Raw genomic sequence first — 20347 nt, 5'->3', positions numbered from 1 at the left:
AGGATGCCAAGTCCAAAATCTTGAGTAGGTCAGCAGGCTGGGGATCCAGGGAAGACTTTCAGTTTGTGTTCAAAGATGTCTTCTGGAAGAATTTCCTCTTCTTCAGGCAACATCAGTCTCTCTCCTATTAAGACCCTCTACTGTTTGGATGAGGCTCACCCACATTAGGAAGGGTAATCTTTATTCAAAGTCTGCCCATTTAAATGATATGTATAGAACAGTCTTATGGACTCTATGGGAGAGGGAGAGGGCGGGAAGATTTGGGAGAATGGCATTGAAACATGTAAAATATCATGTATGAAACGAGATGCCAGTCCAGGTTCGATGCACGATACTGGATGCTTGGGGCTAGTGCACTGGGACGACCCAGAGGGATGGTATGGGGAGGGAGGAGGGAGGAGGGTTCAGGATGGGGAACACATGTATACCTGTGGCGGATTCATTTTGATATTTGGCAAAACTAATACAATTATGTAAAGTTTAAAAATAAAATAAAATTTAAAAAAAATTATAATCTCATTGTTAAGTATCTCTCCACAGAGACATCTAACTGGGTACTGTGGCTTTTATGTTGATGTATAAAATTAACCATCACAATTGTACACTTGTATGTGTTTGTATATTTATACGTTAAGGTTGAAAACAAACTAGCAAAATCCTTAATGAGGAAGAAGAATTTATCCAACTCTGAAACAGTACTTACTGAGCACCTATTTCCTGGCTATCACACTGTAAAGAACGTTCCAAGTTTATTAATTCCCATAATCTGGATGGGACAGTTCGAGGAGAGACAGATAGACTGTATACAGATAACTGTGCTACACTGTGCCGTTTAAATGAAGAGGTTGTGACAGAGTTCTGATGGGAGAAAGAGTTATGGACTCGATCATGCCCACCACAGGGTCTGAGATGGATTTCAAAGAGAAGACACTTGAGTCCCATTGAAGAGGAAGAGGACTCAACCAGGAGGAGAAAGCTTAAGAAGACGGATATGAAGACACAACCATAGAGATGGGGTTTAAGGATTTGTAGGAAATCCAGTGAGATTGGAGTGTGGCATTCATGATGGGAAGAGATTGGAACGACTTCATAGGTCATGGTATAAAATTTGGGTCTCGTCTTTAAGAGTTGAGCAGTCATGTTCCTACAGGACAAATGTGGAAGAATGTTCTAGGCTGAGTGGAAGGCAGGTATGGGGATATAAAGCAGCTGGCTGTGCCCATGGATTATGAGGACATGAGAGGAGAAGCATGAGGGCGCATATTTAGAAAATGAGTGGTAGGCTTGCAGGGGATAAAGACAGCATCGAAGGAAAGGACCTGAGCACAGTTCATCTTGGACATGAATTTTGAGATAGAGGGGACAAAAGTTGAAAATCGTTGTGATCTCATTGTGAATAAAATCATTGTAATATGAATCTCATTGTGAATAAAATAAGTTGTAAGATCTCCTGATAAAATCAAAAAGGCAGTGGTGTGGCTGAAGGTAAATACTGAAACCTTTGGAAAACCTTCGGATGAAAAGGGGAAGCGAGGTGCCTGGGGACAGATGAATGTGAATGGCTGAGTGGAAAGAGGGTCCATTCTTCCCAGTGCATTGGTGGTTTGTTTACTTTGGAGCAAACTTCCTAAAAGAAGGGATTCTGTGGCCCGATGCTTTAAATACAATCCAGGACAAGGTAGCTCTATTAATCAAGAAAGCTGAGGGTGGAGTTTCTCTAACCATTATCAGTTTATGGCTAAACTGGAGCACAGACCGGCAGGGACTCTGAGTTCACTGGTGTTTGCTCCCACCTGCTGAATAGAACTTTCCATGAACTAAATATTCAAGTTGTGAGAATTCTGAAGTGCCTCCAAGAAATTTATAAAAGATTATAAAAGATTCAAGTTAAACATGTGTGAGGCAGAATGAGCCCTGCCACTGTTCTCAGGGGACAAGGCTGAGCTAGCATGTCTTGTCCTTTGACAATCAAATATTATGGAAGTCTACTAAGCAGGCTTACTGGCCTAATTTGATTTTCTACTTCTTTCCCATTGTGTGTAATATGATCAGTTTTGAGGAAACTTGTGCAGCTCTATCTGATTCTACTGCCACCAACATGTTTAGAAATTATTGAAAGGGCCAAAATAACGTTTTGATGGCAAGGCTGGTTTGACATGAAACCAAAACAGATGGCTCAGTGTATTTCTCCTGTTTTCTCCACATGATGTCAAATGATCAATTCACCTGACTGGGGCAGGAATTATGTGTGTGTGTGTGTGTGCGTGTGTGCGTGTGTGTGTGTGTGAGTGGGGAGGGCCAGCGGGATAATCAAAGAGTTTTGTTATCCTTTTCTTTAATTAAATTGGTGAAATTGATGATCAAGCCACTGTTGGGTGTTTTGGAAAGTCACACTAAGTGGGGAAATGAAATTCTATGATTTCTGGACAAAGTAGCTTAGTTTCTTTAAAAGGCATCCCTGGTTCAGGAAGATTCCCTGGAGAAGGAAATGGCAACCCACTCCAGTATTCTTTTTTTTTTTTTTCCCACTCCAGTATTCTTGCCTGGAGAATTCCATAGATAGAGGAGCCTGGAGGGTTACGGTCCATAGGTTCAAAAAGAGTTGGACACGACTGAAGTGACAAAGCAAGCAAACAAGCAAGTGAGGTTAATAGCTACTGGAAATTTGTAGGACAGTTTTCTGAACAATGTGAAATGCTGTGTATAATTAAGGTTCTTCTTCTATTAGCAGATGGCCATAAAAGCCTTCTGCTAGTGAAGATTTATTAAATTTGACTTATTTGAATTTTGCAGCCAGGGCCCTGATCCTAAATTGTAAGCCTTCAAGGAAAGTCCTAGAAAAGGCATTCTCATGAAACATGCCGCTTGAAGAAATGACTCACATCATGCCTCCAGGAATGTATGCAGTTGGTGCTTATGGTGTCCCTGAGACACCAAGAGCACCCTGAGCATGCCAAATCTCTAGACTGGCACTGATTCAGTCTCCAAAACACAATGAACTCTTAAAAAGTTACAAGCTCTGTTAGAAAAATAGATTAATACTTTCCATAAGAAGGCGTAGAGACCTTGGGTGTTGATTTATGCCTTTTCCCTATCAAAAAGCTGGGGGTGGGTGGAGCTGAGGATAGAGGATTTTATTTTGGAAACGGACCCAGTTCCACTGTGTCACATTTGTTTCTTCCCAGTCTGATTTCTGTGACCAATCATAAAAGGTACAGTCCACCTTTCCTAGGTAACTAATGCCGGGAACATTGATTATACCTAGCTCCTTAAATTATGAAAATGACAAGTACATGAAATTTTTTATGCAAGCACTTCTGTGGCTGAATTAGCAAGCATACTGAGCTAAGTAGAAACTGAATGAATTCTACTGCTGGGTTCTACACACCAAAATTTAATTAAGTCTCTGATCTAAAGCCCCTGTTGTTTTATCGATTAGGGAAGTCATGAGTGGACCATGTCATTCTCAGGACAGTGCAATTGTGAAATCTGAGCAGTCTGTATGTCTTTTTTTTTTTTGCCTGAATGTTCCTTTCAAGTCTCATTAGATTATTATGAGTGTTACAGCTATACTAATCTTTTTTTCTGGGAAATGAACTTTTAAAATTGCACATTTTAAAAGTGACTTCTAGAGTTACCATGGCAGCTTCATTATAATGCACAGAGATGAGCATTATCACAGTTCGGCCTGATCTTTCCAGGGCTGTCAGGAAATGAGAATTCCACATAAAGTGAATCCTCCAGTAGGGCTCATAAAACTTGCCAGATCAAGTGCCTAGTCTTTCAGTTTAACAATTTTAAATGAAAAGCTTTCTATCATATACTGCACACATCTCTGTTTCCTTCAATGTGTTCTTGATGACTCAGGATCTCTGTTATCAATAGCTTATTGTACTTAGAGCTGCACACAGTGCTGTTTGATTTTTTAGTCTTCTTTTCCATTTCAGTTTGCCAGAAGTTTATGATGACCAGGGACACTAAGAATCATTTCAGACTCTGAAAGGGTTTTTGTCCTCCCACCTCCCAGCAAAGATAGATCTATAAAGATATGTCACCCAGGGCACCTAAGTCCTTTGCTGAAGTCTTCAGGGGCAGAAATGACAGATTCATCACTAATATGCAATGCCGTTGGTTCCAGAACCATCTTTCTAGAGGCACAACTGGTATTTTGTCCTGACTTCCTGCCCCTAGTCCAATATAATTCAGTTCAGTTCAGTTCAGTTCAGTTCAGTGGCTCAGTCATGTCCGACTCTTTGCGACCCCATGAATCGCAGCATGCCAGGCCTCCCTGTCCATCACCAATTCCCAGAGTTCACTCAGACTCACGTCCATCGAGTCAGTGATGCCATCCAGCAATATAATTACTCCTTGCCAATTTCTAGATTTATCATATTCTGATGGGCTTTTTCTTACCTCTGCACTGCGTACCTTAAGCAGTTCCTTACACAGAAGTTTCTAGGGCTCCAAACAAGGGGCTAAGACTCACCATTCATTGTGAAACTTAAGGATACAGGCCTGCTTAACCTCCTCGGGCTTGTTTTCTCATCTGTAAAATGATGTTTTTTAGATAAAATTCAGTTATATATTTGGAGTACATAGTATAGTCTTCAGCTCATAGTAAGAATTCAGTCTGAAAGCAACTATATGTATGGAATATGATGGTGATTGTATGTAAAAAACAGAAGCAAAACACCACAACTGATAAACGGTAGTATCGTAGACTGTTTTAGGAACTTGAAGTTGTAGTATGGTTTAAGTATTGACCGGCCATCAAACAGCATTTACTTGTCTGTGTGGTCTCTTTTTGTGTTTGTTACTACTGTATAAAGTCTGTAATAAGACTTTTGTGTACTCCATCCCATAAGTAAACGTGTAATGAAATTAGAGATTACAAGCAAGAAATCTGTATGCAGGTCAGGAAGCAACAGTCAGAACTGGACATGGAACAACAGACTGGTTCCAAATAGGAGAAGGAGTACGTCAAGGCTGTATATTGTCACCCTGCTTATTTAACTACTATGCAGAGTACATCATGAGAAACGCTGGACTGGAAGAAACACAAGCTGGAATCAAGATTGCTGGGAGAAATATTAATAACCTCAGATATGCAGATGACACCACCCTTATGGCAGAAAGTGAAGAGGAACTAAAAAGCCTCTTGATGAAAATGAAAGTGGAGAGTGAAAAGTTGGCTTAAAGCTCAACATTCAGAAAATGAAGATCATGGCATCCGGTCCCATCACTTCATGGCAAATAGATGGGGAAACAGTGGAAACAGTGTCAGACTTTATTTTGGGGGGCTCCAAAATCACTGCAGATGGTGATTGCAGCCATGAAATTAAAAGACGCTTACTCCTTGGAAGGAAAGTTATGTCCAACCTAGATAGCATATTGAAAAGCAGAGACATTACTTTGCCAACAAAGGTCCGTCTAGTCAAGTCTATGGTTTTTCCTGTGGTCATGTATGGATGTGAAAGTTGGACTATGAAGAAAGCTGAGTGCCAAAAAATTGATGCTTTTAAACTGTGGTGTTGGAGAAGACCCTTGAGAGTCCCTTGGACTTCAAGGAGATCCAACCAGTCCATTCTGAAGGAGATCAGCCCTGGGATTTCTTTGGAGGGAATGATGCTGAAGCTGAAACTCCAGTACTTTGGCCACCTCATGTGAAGAGATGACTGATTGGAAAAGACTCTGATGCTGGGGAGGGATTTGGGGCAAGAGGAGAAGGGGATGACAGAGGATGAGATGGCTGGATGGCATCACTGACTCGATGGACGTGAGTCTGAGTGAACTCCAGGAGTTGGTGATGGACAGGGAGGCCTGGCGTGCTGCGATTCATGGGGTCGTAAAGAGTCGGACACGACTGAGCGACTGAACTGAACTGAACATACATAATGCACTGAGTTCAAATTGTGGGGGTAGTTTAATAAAAAAAAAAATGTGACTTTTGCTTCTGAGAGAAGCCATCTCATCATCTTAGACCCTCCATTTCCTTATCTCTAAAAGCAAGGATAAAAGTACCTTCTTCCAAGGTTAGAAAAAGATAAACTTTGTACATAGTAAGCACATAATAAAGTTAATATCATGTTTAATTTCTAGATGTAATTACATATAAAATAAGAGCAAGTGAAAAATGAAATCTGAATTCACTCCCAGCTGAATGTATCGCTCACCAGAAAGGTTAATATGTAATTTATAGAGTGGGATTTTACACTATCACTAAAGCAGTGGATCAACAATCATATTGCAAGTTAGGAGAACATCTCCCTCCCTTGCTCTTCCTTAAGTGTAAAAAACTAGTCCATTTATAATTGCATCAAAAAGAATAAAATACCCAAAGCACCCAGGAATAAATTTAACTAAGTGGAAAAAGACCTGTAGTCAGAAAACCATAAGACATCCTTGAAAGAAATTGAAGGCAACACAAACAAATGAAAAGATATACCGTTGAAAGAATAAATATTGTTAAAATGACCATACTACCCAAGGAAGTCTACAGATAGAAAGCATTCCCCATCAAAATACTAATGGTATTTTCACAGAAATAGAACAAATAATTCTAAAATTCATATGAAAACACAAAAGACCCTGAATGACCTAAATAATCTTGAGAGAGAACAAAGCTGAAGTACCATGTTTCCTGATTTCAAACTACACTATGAAGTTGCTAAAATCAAAACAGTATGGTACCGCCCTAATAAAGACACATAGTGAGTAGTGAAGTCTCTCAGTTGTGTCTGACTCTTTGCGACCTCATGGACTGTAGCCTACCCGGTTCCACCATCCATGGGATTTTCCAGGCAAGAGTACTGGAATGGGGTGCCATTTCCTACTCCAGGAGATCGTCCCAACCCAGGGATTGAACCCAGGTCTCCCACATGGTAGGCATTGTAGGCAGACGCTTTACCGTCTGAGCCACCAGGGAAGATAATAAAGACACATAGATCAACGGAACAGAATAGAAAACCCATAAATGAATCCATATTTGTAAGGTCAATAATCTATGACAAAGGAAACAAGAACACACAGTGAGGGAAGACAGCCTCTTCAACAAATGGTGCTGGGAAAATTGGACAGCTCCATGCAAAACAACCAAACTGGACTATTTTCTCATACTACATGTAAAAATGAACTCAAAATGAATTAAAGACTTACATAAGACCCGAAACCATAAACTCCTAGAAGAAAACATAGGCAGTATACTCTTTGTCTGAGCAATATTTTTTGGGGGGACATGTCTCCTCAAGCAATGGAAACAAAATCAAATTAAACAAATAGGATTATATCAAACTAAGAATCTTTTGCACAGGGAAGGAAATGATCAACAAAATGAAATGGCTACCTATTAAATGGAAGAAGATAATAACAAATGATATCTCATAAGGAGTTAATAACCAAAATATACTAAGAACACATACAACTCAATATTGAAAAGCATGATTAAAATGGGCAGATGATGTGAATAGACATTTTTGACACAAATCATCAGCCGGGAGAAAGATGCTCAACATTACTAATCTTCAGAGCAATGCTAATTATATCACAATGAAAGGTACTACACACCTGTGAGAGTGGCTATTAAGCAAAAGACAACATATAACAAGCGTTGGCAAGGATGTGGATAAAAGGAAATCCTCATATACTGTTGATCAAAATGTAAATAGGGGCAGCCACTAAGGAAAACATTATGGAGGTTCCTCAAAGAAATTAAAAACAGAACTACTATGCAATTCAGCGATTCCACTTCTGGGTATTTTTCCAAAACAAAAACAAAAACATTATTTTGAAAAGATATGTGCACCCCTACCATGGAGTAGGAAATGGCAACCCACTCCAGGGTTCTTGCCTGGAAAATTCCATGGGCAGAGGAGCCTGGCAAACTACAGTCCGTGGGGTCACAGAGTCAGACATGACTGAGAACACACACACATGTTCACTGCAGCAGTATTTACAATAGTCAAGATATGAAAGTTACCTAAGTGTCCATCAATAGATGAATGAAGAATATATATGGTATATATAAAATGGAATACAACTCAGCCATAATTAAGAATGAGATCTTGTCATTTACAAAAACATGAATGAACCTAGAGGGTATTATGCTAAGTGAAATAAATCAGATAGAGAAAGACATATACCGTATGATTTCATCTTACAGGTGGAATATAAAAGAAAATAAATGAAAAAAAAAACCAGAAATGTATGCATAGATACAGAGAATAAGTGGTTGCCAGAAGGGAAGAGAATCAGGAGATGAGTGAAATAAACAAAGGAAATTAGCTACAAACTTCCAGTTGCAAAATAAATGAGTCAGTGGTATGAGACATACAGCATAGGAAACATAATAATAATGTAATATCTTTGTATAGTGATGGATGAAAACTAGACTTATTATGGTGTTCATTTTATAATATAGAGAAATACCAAATCATTATATTATTCTCCAGGAACTAACATGCTGCTGCTGTGTCGCTTCAGTCGTGTCCGACTCTGTGCGACCCCATAGACAGCATATTGTACGTTAATTATACTTTATAAACAAACTCATAGAAAAAAGATCAGATGGCAGTGGGTGAGAGGAAGAGGGATTGTATGAAAGTGGTCAAAAGGTGCAAACTTCTAGTTATGAAATAAATAAGTACAAGGGATGCAATGTAAACATGATTAATGTAATTAACACTCCTGTATATTACATTTTAAACTTATTAAGAGAGTAAATCCTAAGAGTTCTCATCATAAGGAAAGAATTTTTTTTTCTTTTTACTTCATGTCCCTATGAGACGACGGATTCAGTAGTCTTATTATGGTAATCATTTCATGGTGCATGTAAAACAAATCATTATGTTCTATACTATAAACTTACAGAGTCAACTGAAAGTCACTCAGTTGTGTCCAACTCTTTATGACCCCATGGACTTAGTCCATGGAATTCTCCAGGCCAGAATACTGGAGTGGGTAAGCCTTTCCCTTCTCCAGGGGATCTTGCCAACCCAGGGATCGAACCCAGGTCTCCCATGTTGCAGGCAGATTCTTAACCAACTGAGCCAGAGTGCTGCGTGCCAATTCAGTTCAGTTGCTCAGTCGTGTCTGACTCTTTGTGACCCCATGGACTGCAGCACACCAGGCTTCCCTGTCCATCACCAACTCTTAGAGCTTACTCAAACTCATGTCCATCGAGTTGGTGATGCCATCCAACCATCTCATCCTCTGTTGTCCCCTTCTCCTCCAATTATATCTCAATAAAACTGAAAGAAAAAAAGAAAAATAGTAAATACATAGAGAAGATTTACATGTATCATTCACAAGCTGAAACAATTAGGCTTTCCACTACCTTCTACAACCTTTCTTGCTTCCTACAGATCAGATCAGATCAGTCGCTCAGTCGTGTCCAACTCTTTGCGACCCCATGAATCACAGCACACCAGGCCTCCCTGTCCATCACCAACTTCCGGAGTTCACTCAGACTCATGTCCATCGAGTCAGTGATGCCATCCAGCCATCTCATCCTGTGTCGTCCCCTTCTCCTCCTGCGCCCAATCCCTCCCAGCATCAGAGTCTTTTCCAATGAGTCAACTCTTCACATGAGGTGGCCAAAGTACTGGAGTTTCAGCTTTAGCATCATTCCTTGCAAAGAAATCCCAGGGATGATCTCTTTCAGAATGGACTGGTTGGAGCTCCTTGCAGGCCAAGGGACTCTCAAGAGTCTTCTCCAACACCACAGTTCAAAAGCATCAATTCTTTGGCACTCAGCTTTCTTTACAGTCCAACTCTCACATCCATACATGACCACAGGAAAAACCATAGCCTTGACTAGACAGACCTTTGTTGGCAAAGTAATGTCTTTGTTGGCAAAGTAATGTCTCTGCTTTTCAACATGCTATCTAGGTTGGACATAACTTTCCTTCCAAGGAGTAAGCGTCTTTTAATTTCATGGCTGCAATCACTATCTGCAGTGATTTTGGAGCCCCCAAAAATTAAGTCTGACACTGTTTCCACTGTTTCCCCATCTATTTCCCATGAAGTGATGGGACCGGATGCCATGATCTTTGTTTTCTGAATGTTGAGCTTTAAGCCAACTTTTTCACTCTCCTCTTTCACTTTCATCAAGAGGCTTTTTAGTTCCTCTTCACTTTCTGCCATAAGGGTGGTGTCATCTGCATATCTGAGGTTATTGATATTTCTCCCAGCAATCCTGATTCCAGCTTGTGCTTCTTCCAGTCCGGTGTTCCACAACTGATAGCCCTACTTAAAATGGCAGCCATCTACCTGCTCCCAACCCTGCACTTTACGGCACTAATCACCTCCAGCCTCCTATGCAATTTACTTCTCTTGAGTATTTATTTCTGATGTTTCCACACAAGGATGTAAGCACCACAAAGGTAGATTTTTTTTTTTCTTTACAGATTATATCCTAAATACCTAAAGCAGTACCTGGCATTGAATGACATTTATTGATTATATGAGCAAAGTTTTACTATTGCTTCTCAGACCCTCTATCTATCTACCTATATATAATTTAGTATTATTTGGGAACTAAAGTTACAAAAGTTATTAAATACTAATTTTTTTTTCACATTAAGATATATTTACTTAATTCATTTGGTATAATTTTCCATAAACAGAAATAACATTTGTATGGCTTATAATACTAATTTTAATTAATAAATTAGCAATATAAATTATAAGGTACAACAAAGCACGTCTGTTTTTATTCATTATTTTGAGCCCTTAATTTTCTTTTTTGCAACAAAAACTTCTGGTTTTAGTTGAATCATACTCCTGTCTTTATTTGGTCATTCTGCAGTAATGTTTTCTGCACAGGGATCTTAACAGAGCTTCGAGTGTCTTTTTACTTTCTGCTTTTGGATTAGTTTTCCTCAAGGACATGTTCTCCCATACCTGTCCTGCTCAGAGAATTTACATGGAGTGCCATAGTTTTGAGGACAGTAAATACCCCTGGTAGCTGGAAACATTTTGTGTTTCTAGGTAACATCACAAAGGTGGCCTGGATTAGTGTTCCTTAAGTTTTTCCTGGGGCCCCCAGGTGCTGCAGAGGTAAAGAATCCCCCACATGCCCATGCAGAAGACAAAAGAGACACAGGTTTCACCCTAGGTCGGGAAGATCCCCTGAAGAAGGGAATGGCAACCCACTCCGGATTTCTTGCCTGGAAAATCCCATGGACAGAGGAGCCTGGTGGGTTCACCAAGAGTCATGCAACTGAGAATGCAAACTTTTTGTGTATGAAAATTAGCTGCGGGTCTTGTAAAAATGCATTATCAAGAGTAAATAGCCCTCCAGTAGGGCTCTAGATTTTTCATCTCTAATCAAAGCCCAGGTGATATTGACACTGTCGATGCAATAAATATCCCTTGCCTAACAAGGATCTAGGTTAAACTGTTTTATTGTCAATTAACCTGTTTCTCACCTTAATTAAACTTCAGTTTGATTTCTTAAAGGACAACAAGGAGAAAGCAGACACTTTTTCTTTCAGTTTAAAATTGTCCAGCAACATTTTTACTTAGTAATATTAACCATGAATTTCAAGTTCATGTACAATAGCACTTACCAAGAAACAGGAGAATGTTAGTTTTTAGGAACAATCTAAAGACAGGTGTAGATTTTATTCTCTAACAATGTTCAAATTTAAGATTGTAATGAGCCTCGCTGAAGAGTGAAGCCGGAAATGGCAGATTTGTTTTGATAGAGACCGAGAATTTCAAATGTGCGTTAAAGACTTGACATGTCTTTGAAACTCTGTGCTGTGAAAACACAGGAGCCAGGAAATGAGCCCAGCCAAGTGATTCCACTCTAAAGATGTCAGAGTCCATTCTCTGAGATGTCCAACCGTTCCTTTCAGAGATGAAGGGGGAAGGGCCTCAGTCTTCCTGTTGCTGAGTAAACCAAGAGCACATTTTTTCATGTAAATCAGTCCCAGTTCCTTAAAGAAATGCATTCTTCCTCTCCTGAAGGCAGCTGGAACTTACATCTTTTCTTCTAGCTCAGGCTTTTTTTTCTCAGACATTGGAGAGGAGGACTATTGAAATTAATTTGTCTTTATTCTCTTCAGGAAAATGAACGAGCTTAGAAAACAGAAAAATTGGGGTGTGTATGTGGAAGAGAGACCCTAATGCTGGTGTCTCAGGCACCTCACAGTTCCTTGGTTTGAATCGGATTTATAAACCAGCCACTTCTTTGACCTAACTGCTGCGGGGGAAGGGGGCTGTTCTGAGTCCCCCATTGGTCACTGGGAGAGAAGGTCTGCTGACCGAGCATTCTCCTAGCTGTTTGTAACTGTCTTCACTTGGAGTTCTCTTTTATGATTCAGTGCTACTCTTATGTTGGGTTGGGCAATATTCAAGTTCTTACTTAATCCAACCTGATGCAATCTGAGTGGAAACAGACTGTGTTCCCTTTTATCTTAAAAAAATTTTTTTTGGTAATATCACTGTGGCTGGAGCAGTTAGGGGAACTTCGAGAAGACAATAAGAAAATCATGGCTTAACTGGGGATTTTAATGTGACAGAGTGTGGGGCTTCTTATAGTCATACAAGTGCACTGACATTGAAGTATTTGCCTTTGAAATTAGGTAAACTGAGCTTACAATTTTCAGAGGGGCAAATGAGCATGTAGTATCTCAAGATCTCATAATTCTCCTTTCAGAATATGTTTCCTGAAGGAAAACTGGCAGATCATGTTGCACCTAAATGTTGAGATCCTCTGGGACAAAATCAACCGCAGTAGTCAATAACACTCTAAGACAGGGATTCTTAAAGTTGGGATTATTACCAGAAGCTTCAGCGATTACATAGAGCATTTGTACAGTTTACTGGGAGAGGGTATGTTAACTTTCATCAGATTGTCAGATGATTTTGTAATTTTCCCAAAAAGATGAAGAACCATCTCACTTGTATCTCTCAAAATAAATGTTTGTAACATTGAGCTAAACATTCCATTTCCAGGAATCATACTAATGAACAATTTCCAAATTGTTTGTAATAGTGAAAGAATAGGAAAAAACCTTAAAGTATCCATCAATAGAAAATAGTTCAAAATATTATAGCCCATTTATATTATGCAATACTATATGTACACTTAGTCTCTCAGTTGTGTCTGACTTTTTATGACCCTTTGGACTGCAGCATGCCAGGCTCCTCTGTCCTTGGGATTTTTCAGGCAAGAATACTGAAGTGGGTTGTCATTTTCTCCTTCAGGGGATCTTCCTGATCCAGGGATCAAACCCATGTCTCCTGAGCCTCTTGCATTGCAGGCTGGTTCTTTACCCACTAAGCCATTAGGGAAGCCATTGTGGAACACTATACTGCCCACAAAAATAAGGAGTTTCATGGGGGAGAATGAATTCATGTATATATATGAATGGTCACTTTGCTTTATGCCTGAAACTATCACAACATTGTTAATCAACTACCAACTATACTCCAGTATAAAATAAAAAAGTAATAAGGCTCATATCAAAAATTGTTTAAGATAGCTCGTTAACTTAAGGGCCATCTGTTCATTAGGTGATCAATTAAGAATCCATGATGCGCTCGACACTGTGTTTGATACCAGGGATAAAGGTAAGGAAATACCCTTTTCGAGTTTCATTTCACTTAAGGTCTAGATGAGATCAAAACGTATTTATAATATGTGGATAAAGATGTAAGTGCTAGTGTTTTCTTGCATGTGTGTATTGTCATATAATACTGAAAGTTTGGATCCAAATAAATCAAGAAAAAAGATTTTATTATCAGGGATTTGAAAAGGGGTCAGAGATGTTCAATTTTTCTTTCTTTGAATTTACTTAAAAGCATCTATTTCTTTTGTAACACTTAAATATTTTTAACCATTTACTTAAAATTCACTCTGGGGGAAAGCATTGGTTTTAAGCTGAGTATATAGCTAACCATCAGAGTCCTCATATAGTAACAAAGCAACTTGTAAGTTTCATTTTTTTAAATAAAATTTTGACTTATACTAACAGCCAGTTTGGGCTCCCCAGGTGACACAGTGATAAAAGAATCTGCCTGCCAATGCAGGAGACGCAGGCTCAATCCCTGGGTCAGGAAGATCCCCTGGAATAGGAAATGGCAACCTACTCCAGTATTCTTGCCTGGAGAATCCCATGGACAGAGAAGCCTGGTGGGCTACCAGTGGGTCTCAAAAAGTTGGACATGACTGAGAGACAACACACACACACACCAGCCAGTTTAACTATCTTTTTGTATTTAAGACAATATTTAAAACTATGTCTCTATTCTACTCCCATGTAACAGTGATTACACATGAAACCCTCTTCTTCTCCCTCTTCTTTGAGTCTAGGGCAGACATATCAAGTAGTTTGAATCCACAGTGTTATTTGGTAGACAAAATACTGACATCAACCTGGAAGAATTAAGAGTTATTTGGGTTAAGTTCAAAAGCGTTTTGTTCAATATCTAACCACCAACCACATACTCTTGGAGACCTTTTCGGCCGTGTTCAGTTCTCCCAAGTGTATTTTTTAACTCTCTAAAACTCAGGGATCAATGTTTGAGTGCAGTTTATATCATATTTTACTGATATAAATCTTTGTGGGAAGGGCTAGGGCTTCTCTGGTAGCTCAGACAGTGAAGAATCTGCCTACAATGCAGGAGACCTAGGTTCGATTCCTGGGTAAGGAAGATCCCCTGGAGAAGGAAATAGCAACCCACTCCAGTATTCTTGCCTGGGAATTTCTTGCCCATAGACAGAGGAGCCTGGTGGACTATAGTCCATGGGATGCAAAAAGTCGGACACAACTGAGCGACTAACACACTCTACAAAAGATAGTGTGCCTATTTCGTGATCTTGTCATTCATTAGCTTTTCCATGAAAAGAATGCAGATGAATCGGTTGAGCTGCAATGGGGAAGCATGACAGGAGAGCTGACGTGGAGGATTCCATAAATGGTATTTGAGCACTACCTAAAATGTTATAAAGAAGCATATGAAAAAAATGATTCATACGTCACCTCCAGCGATTAACACCTCTGATGTTCATCACCATCAGTTCTCTCCTTCTGAGGGCATAGGAGTGTCACACATTCCAGCTACTTTGCAGTTTGGTGGGGTCACAGGCTAATTCTGGCCAAAGGGTGGGAAATTAACTAATGTGTATTAATCCCAAGCTAAAACCCTTGATTGATAGAGAAAACCCTTCCCACACACCTTTTCCCTTCCATGGTGATTTCGAAAGCCACCACAGAGCGGGTAACACAACTGCAAGGTGGAGCTGCATCACGGTAATATCCTTGTCAGCCTGGACCCCTGGGTGGCTTCATGGACTCTCACTGCTCTTGGAAAGCGGCCAGGGCTATGAGCATGCTCAACAGGCCTATATTGTAACAACCGAGACTTCAGTGGCATTTCTTCCTGCTGCAAATACAACCTATTTTGACTAACATAGCCATACTCATGTCCAATCATATTTCAGTTTTTTTTAATTTAGTTTAGTTTAAAAGATTAATTTTTTAAGAGTCTCATATGTACCAGGCACTGTGTTGGGTACCAGGAATACAAGATGGAAAATTTCTATTCTGAAGGAGCTCTTTCATTATAACCACCCAGAGTGCTGCTAAAAAATAAGAAATTCCTCTCATCAAATTCAGATTTATTGGAAGAGAAGTCTAGGCATGAGCACCTGGAACAAGCTAGTCAACTAAGTCTTGGTCATCTTTATGTTTGGATTGATCTAATGGTAGATAAGGACACAAGGTTACTTTGACTCCTTCTGTTGTACCTGCTGCATGAGAACTATGAGACCCCTGCTAGAGTTCTGCTTAACTGACTGGCCCTTACTGGCACTGTTCAGTTGTGTGTTTGGGGCAGGACTATTTCAATGACTGCACAAAGACAACTTTGCTTAAAACAAAAGTAAGATCTCCGTTTCCAGAATGAATGGAAGAATTGAAGAGATTTTTCATTGTCACAGAACTTTCACTAATTTAAAGAAAAAGAAAAACACTGATTTTTTACTGACTATAAATTTCTATTCATAATTTATAAATGTATACATTTTAAACACCAATAACAGGGTTGTAGTGCAATGGCTGGAGTGGTAATAAACATTTTGAAAGTAGCTTCTTAAATCAGGATTTGGGTATGGAAACAGAAACCACTAAACTTTAAACATTCATGTGTTAAAAGAAATTGAAACAAGGAATTCTTACTCTTCTCGCGGGAACATTTCAGCTCTGTCCATGCTAGGAAGATGTTCTTGTCCATGTCTTCAATATGATTGTATGAGCTTTCACCACATTTGTGCCTTTATTCTAGTACTGATCCAAATCAAATGCATTTTGCAGATCAATAAATAATCATCATTCACAGAATTTATTTGTACCCATTCCCATCACTTAGCTGTCTGCAATCTGTCAACCTCACTTAGGCAGAATTTAGAATTTGAATTAACATAATTGCAAATAGCTTCTTATGATCCGTAAAGGGTTTTATGAAATGGGAATGCAGGAAAGCCCTCTTTTTACAGTCCTGATGACAGCAGAAACTGGAATTACCTGGAAAGTAAACAAAAACTTAGCTCAATAGTCTCAATTTCCAGACCCACTGTATATTGATTTTCCATCAAAAAGATGTACAGTTCTTGGAACATGCTGCCTATATTCTTACTTATTTATATATTTATTTACTCATTCATTCGTTTTGCAGTGGGGTGGTTATGGCTGCCAAATAAAATAAGCTTCTGGAGTAGTAGAATATATCAATGCCTTTAAAATGAGCACCTAATATGGGAAAGCACTCCTTTAGGAGTAAGGAAAAAATATTATGGGTGGTAGATGATTCCTGTCTACTGTGAGCTTTGCATGGAGGTGACTATGCATACCTGCTGCTGCTGCTGCTGCTGCTGCTAAGTCACTTCAGTCGTGTCCGACTCTGTGAGATCCCATGGACTGCAGCCCACCAGGCCCTTCTGTCCAGGGGACTTTCCAGGCAAGAGCACTGGAGTGGGTTGTCATTGCCTTCTCCAATGCATACCTATAACTCACTAAAAAATTAAGTTTTTGGAATTAGTCAGGATTCCACAGTAGATGAAATACTCTAGGTACAGGGCAGTGGAAATGTACCAAGAAATCATACACTGCTACCTAAATCCCATTTGAGCTCATCTTCTTATACCTTTTTTTTTTTTTTTCCTCCCAGTTAAAATAGCTCAGTTGTAAAGAATCCACCTGCAGTGCAGGAAACCCTGGTTCGATTCCTGGGTTGGGAAGATGCCCTGGAGAAGTGAAAGGCTACCCACTCCTGTATTATGGCCTGGAGAATTCCATGGACTGTATAGTCCCTGGGGTCGCAAGGAGTGGATAAGGACTAAGCGACTTTCACTTTCACTTTAGAGAGAAATAGTGAAGTGGTCATAGCTTCAACTTCCTATCAGTTCAGTTCAGTCACTCAGTCATGTCCGACTCTTTGCGACCCCATGAATTGAAGCACGCCAGGCCTCCCTGTCCATCACCAACTCCTGGAGTTCACGCAGACTCACGTCCATCGAGTCAGTGATGCCATCCAGCCATCTCATCCTCTGTCGTCCCCTTCTCTTCCTGCCCCCAATCCCTCCCAGAATCAGAGTCTTTTCCAGTGAGTCAACTTTTCACATGAGGTAGCCAAAGTACTGGAGTTTCAGCTTTAGCATCAGTCCTTCCAAAGAAATCCCAGGGCTGATCTCCTTCAGAATGGACTGGTTGGATCTCCTTGCAGTCCAAGGGACTCTCAAGAGTCTTCTCCAACACCACAGTTCAAAAGCATCAATTCTTTGGCGCTCAGCTTTCTTCACAGTCCAACTCTCACATCCATACATGACCACAGGAAAAACCATAGCCTTGACTAGATGGACCTTTGTTGGCAAAGTAATGTCTCTGCTTTTGAATATGCTATCTAGGTTGGTCATAACTTTCCTTCCAAGAAGTAAGCATCTTTTAATTTCATGGCTGCAGTCACCATCTGCTTAAAAAAGAAAAAACACTGTAGCGAGACAATAACTTAATTCAGAAGTTCTAAACATTGGAGATTTATGTGGTGAATACTAACATAGTAAAGGCTCTAAGAGGTCCTGTGGGAATGGCCCATGTTTCCTAAATGTATTCAAATATTTTTCAACCTCTGACTAACTTCCCACAGAACACATTGAAAATAAGGCCACATTAGCTCCCCAGACTCATCTCTTGCCATTCCAAACCTTAAAATTGGGTCATAGACTCACATCTCTCCATCTCCACAGTTTTTACACATGCTGTTCTTTTTATCTATATTTTGTTTTATTTTCCTAAAATTTTTTTTCCCCTTTCTTATTATTGCTATTCCAGCTTTAATGGGATAAACCTTACCTGTAGTCTGGGTCACAGCTTAGCTGTAATTTTTCCTGGGAAGCTTTTGCGAAAGCCCCAATTACAAACAGCGTGCTGTTTGTCCACTTAATCCAGCATCTCTTCATAACTGCAGGCACCTTTAGTTGTAATTGTGTGTTTAATGATATTGCTTTCCTGCTAGATGTTAAACTCCACAGACCTGCATGCTCTGTTGTCTTATTCAATATTTTAGCTGCAGCATCTCACATGGTTCTTGGCACATCTTAAATACTAAACAGATAATTATTAAACTAAAATGAATATCTTGAACCACTGGTTTATAGAAATGTTCTTGAGGCTTTCAGATTAAGACAGCCACAGATTTGCAGTAAATTGTTATACTTTTTGACCTGAGAGAATTACATTGGGCTATATAAATTGGTTCATTTTATTTTACTTTATTTTTTGCTTTATCTTTTAATTTTTTAATTTTATTTTATGTATATGCCTAAATGGCAACCCACTCCAGTGTTCTTGCCTGGAGAATCCCATGGACAGAGGGGCCTGGTGGGCTGCAGTCTATGGGGTTGCAAAGAGTCGGACCCAACTAAGCAACTAACACATACACACACACACACACGCACACACACACATCTTGAGGTCACAGTATAATTTACCAGCTAAAGCCAGAGGTTTCTAGACTTTAAGAACTGTAACACCTTGCTTTACTTTGCGTAATTTCATAATATGTTCATTTCTCCCTAATTAAAACCACACAGTTCACATTTATTTTTAGATAAGTTTATATGGATATGTTTATGCACCGTGTGTGCCGTGCTCAGCCACTCAGTCATGTCCGACTCTTGGCGACCCCATGGACTGTAACTCGCCAGGCTCCTCTGTCCATTGAATTCTCCAAGCAAGAATATTGGAGTGGATTGACATTCCTTTCTTTGGGGGATCTTACCAACTCAGGGACCAAACTTGGGTCTCCCACATTGCAGGCAGAATCTTTACCATCTGAGCCCCGTTTATGCACTATAACTGCTCTCAAACTACTGAGGTGTCCAATGGAATGCTTTTAAGCATCAAGTAGGCTTGAGCCTGGTTCGTGATTCTTGCTCTATTTCTAATATCCAGGGAAAGTAAGTCTTGACTCTCTGAGGACACAGCCAACAAGCAGTATATCTATATAACTGATATTTATTAAATGTTTTAATGTTACTGCTATGGAGTAATATCATGACTAATGCCCTGACCAGTCTTTGTTCTTGGAATAATTAGAAAACTCTGACATCTTTCAACAGTCTGTCACAGTACTTCAGTTTCTCTGGAAAATGTTTAATACTGAACCTCTGTGATGGTTAATTTTATGTGTCATCCTGACCAGGCTAAGAGATACCCAGATAGCTAGTGAGATACTATTTCTGGGTATGACTGCAAGGGTGTTTCCAGGCGAGATTAGCATTTGGTTTGGTAGATTGAGGGCCTGGATAGCACATAAGGGTGGAGAAAGGGAAAATTTGGTCTCTGTCAATTCTGGGATATCCATCTTCTTCTGTCCTCAGACACTGGCTCTCCTGTTTCTTAAGTCTTCAGATGCAGCCTAGGACTTAGACCATTGAATCCCTGGTTCTCAACCCTTTGGCCTTGGACAAAAACCACACCTCTGTTTATCTTGGGCCTCCAATTTGCAGAGGGCAGATCATGGGACTTTTTAGCCTCCCTAGCTGAGTGAGCTAACCCCTCATAATAAGGCTTTTTCTATCTATCTATCCCCTATTGGTTCTGTTTCTCTGAAAAACACTAGTACAGCCTCTTCATAGATCGACTTATTTATTGTTAGTAAGTATTTTGAGTAAAGGTTGATAATTTCTGAGAAATACGGATATAGATATTGTGAAAAAAGAAGTGCTATAAATTAAAATGGCATAGATGAGAAAAGAGATTATACTTGGCAGCAAGAGTTGTTACACTGAATTATAAAACGATACCTGTCATTCAGTAATGAACAAAGCAGTGCATGTACT

The sequence above is a fragment of the Bos indicus x Bos taurus genome, chromosome 5 (genome assembly GCF_003369695.1).
Source record: "Bos indicus x Bos taurus breed Angus x Brahman F1 hybrid chromosome 5, Bos_hybrid_MaternalHap_v2.0, whole genome shotgun sequence".
Lineage (NCBI taxonomy): Eukaryota > Metazoa > Chordata > Mammalia > Artiodactyla > Bovidae > Bos > Bos indicus x Bos taurus.
This window is presented reverse-complemented; position numbering follows the sequence as displayed.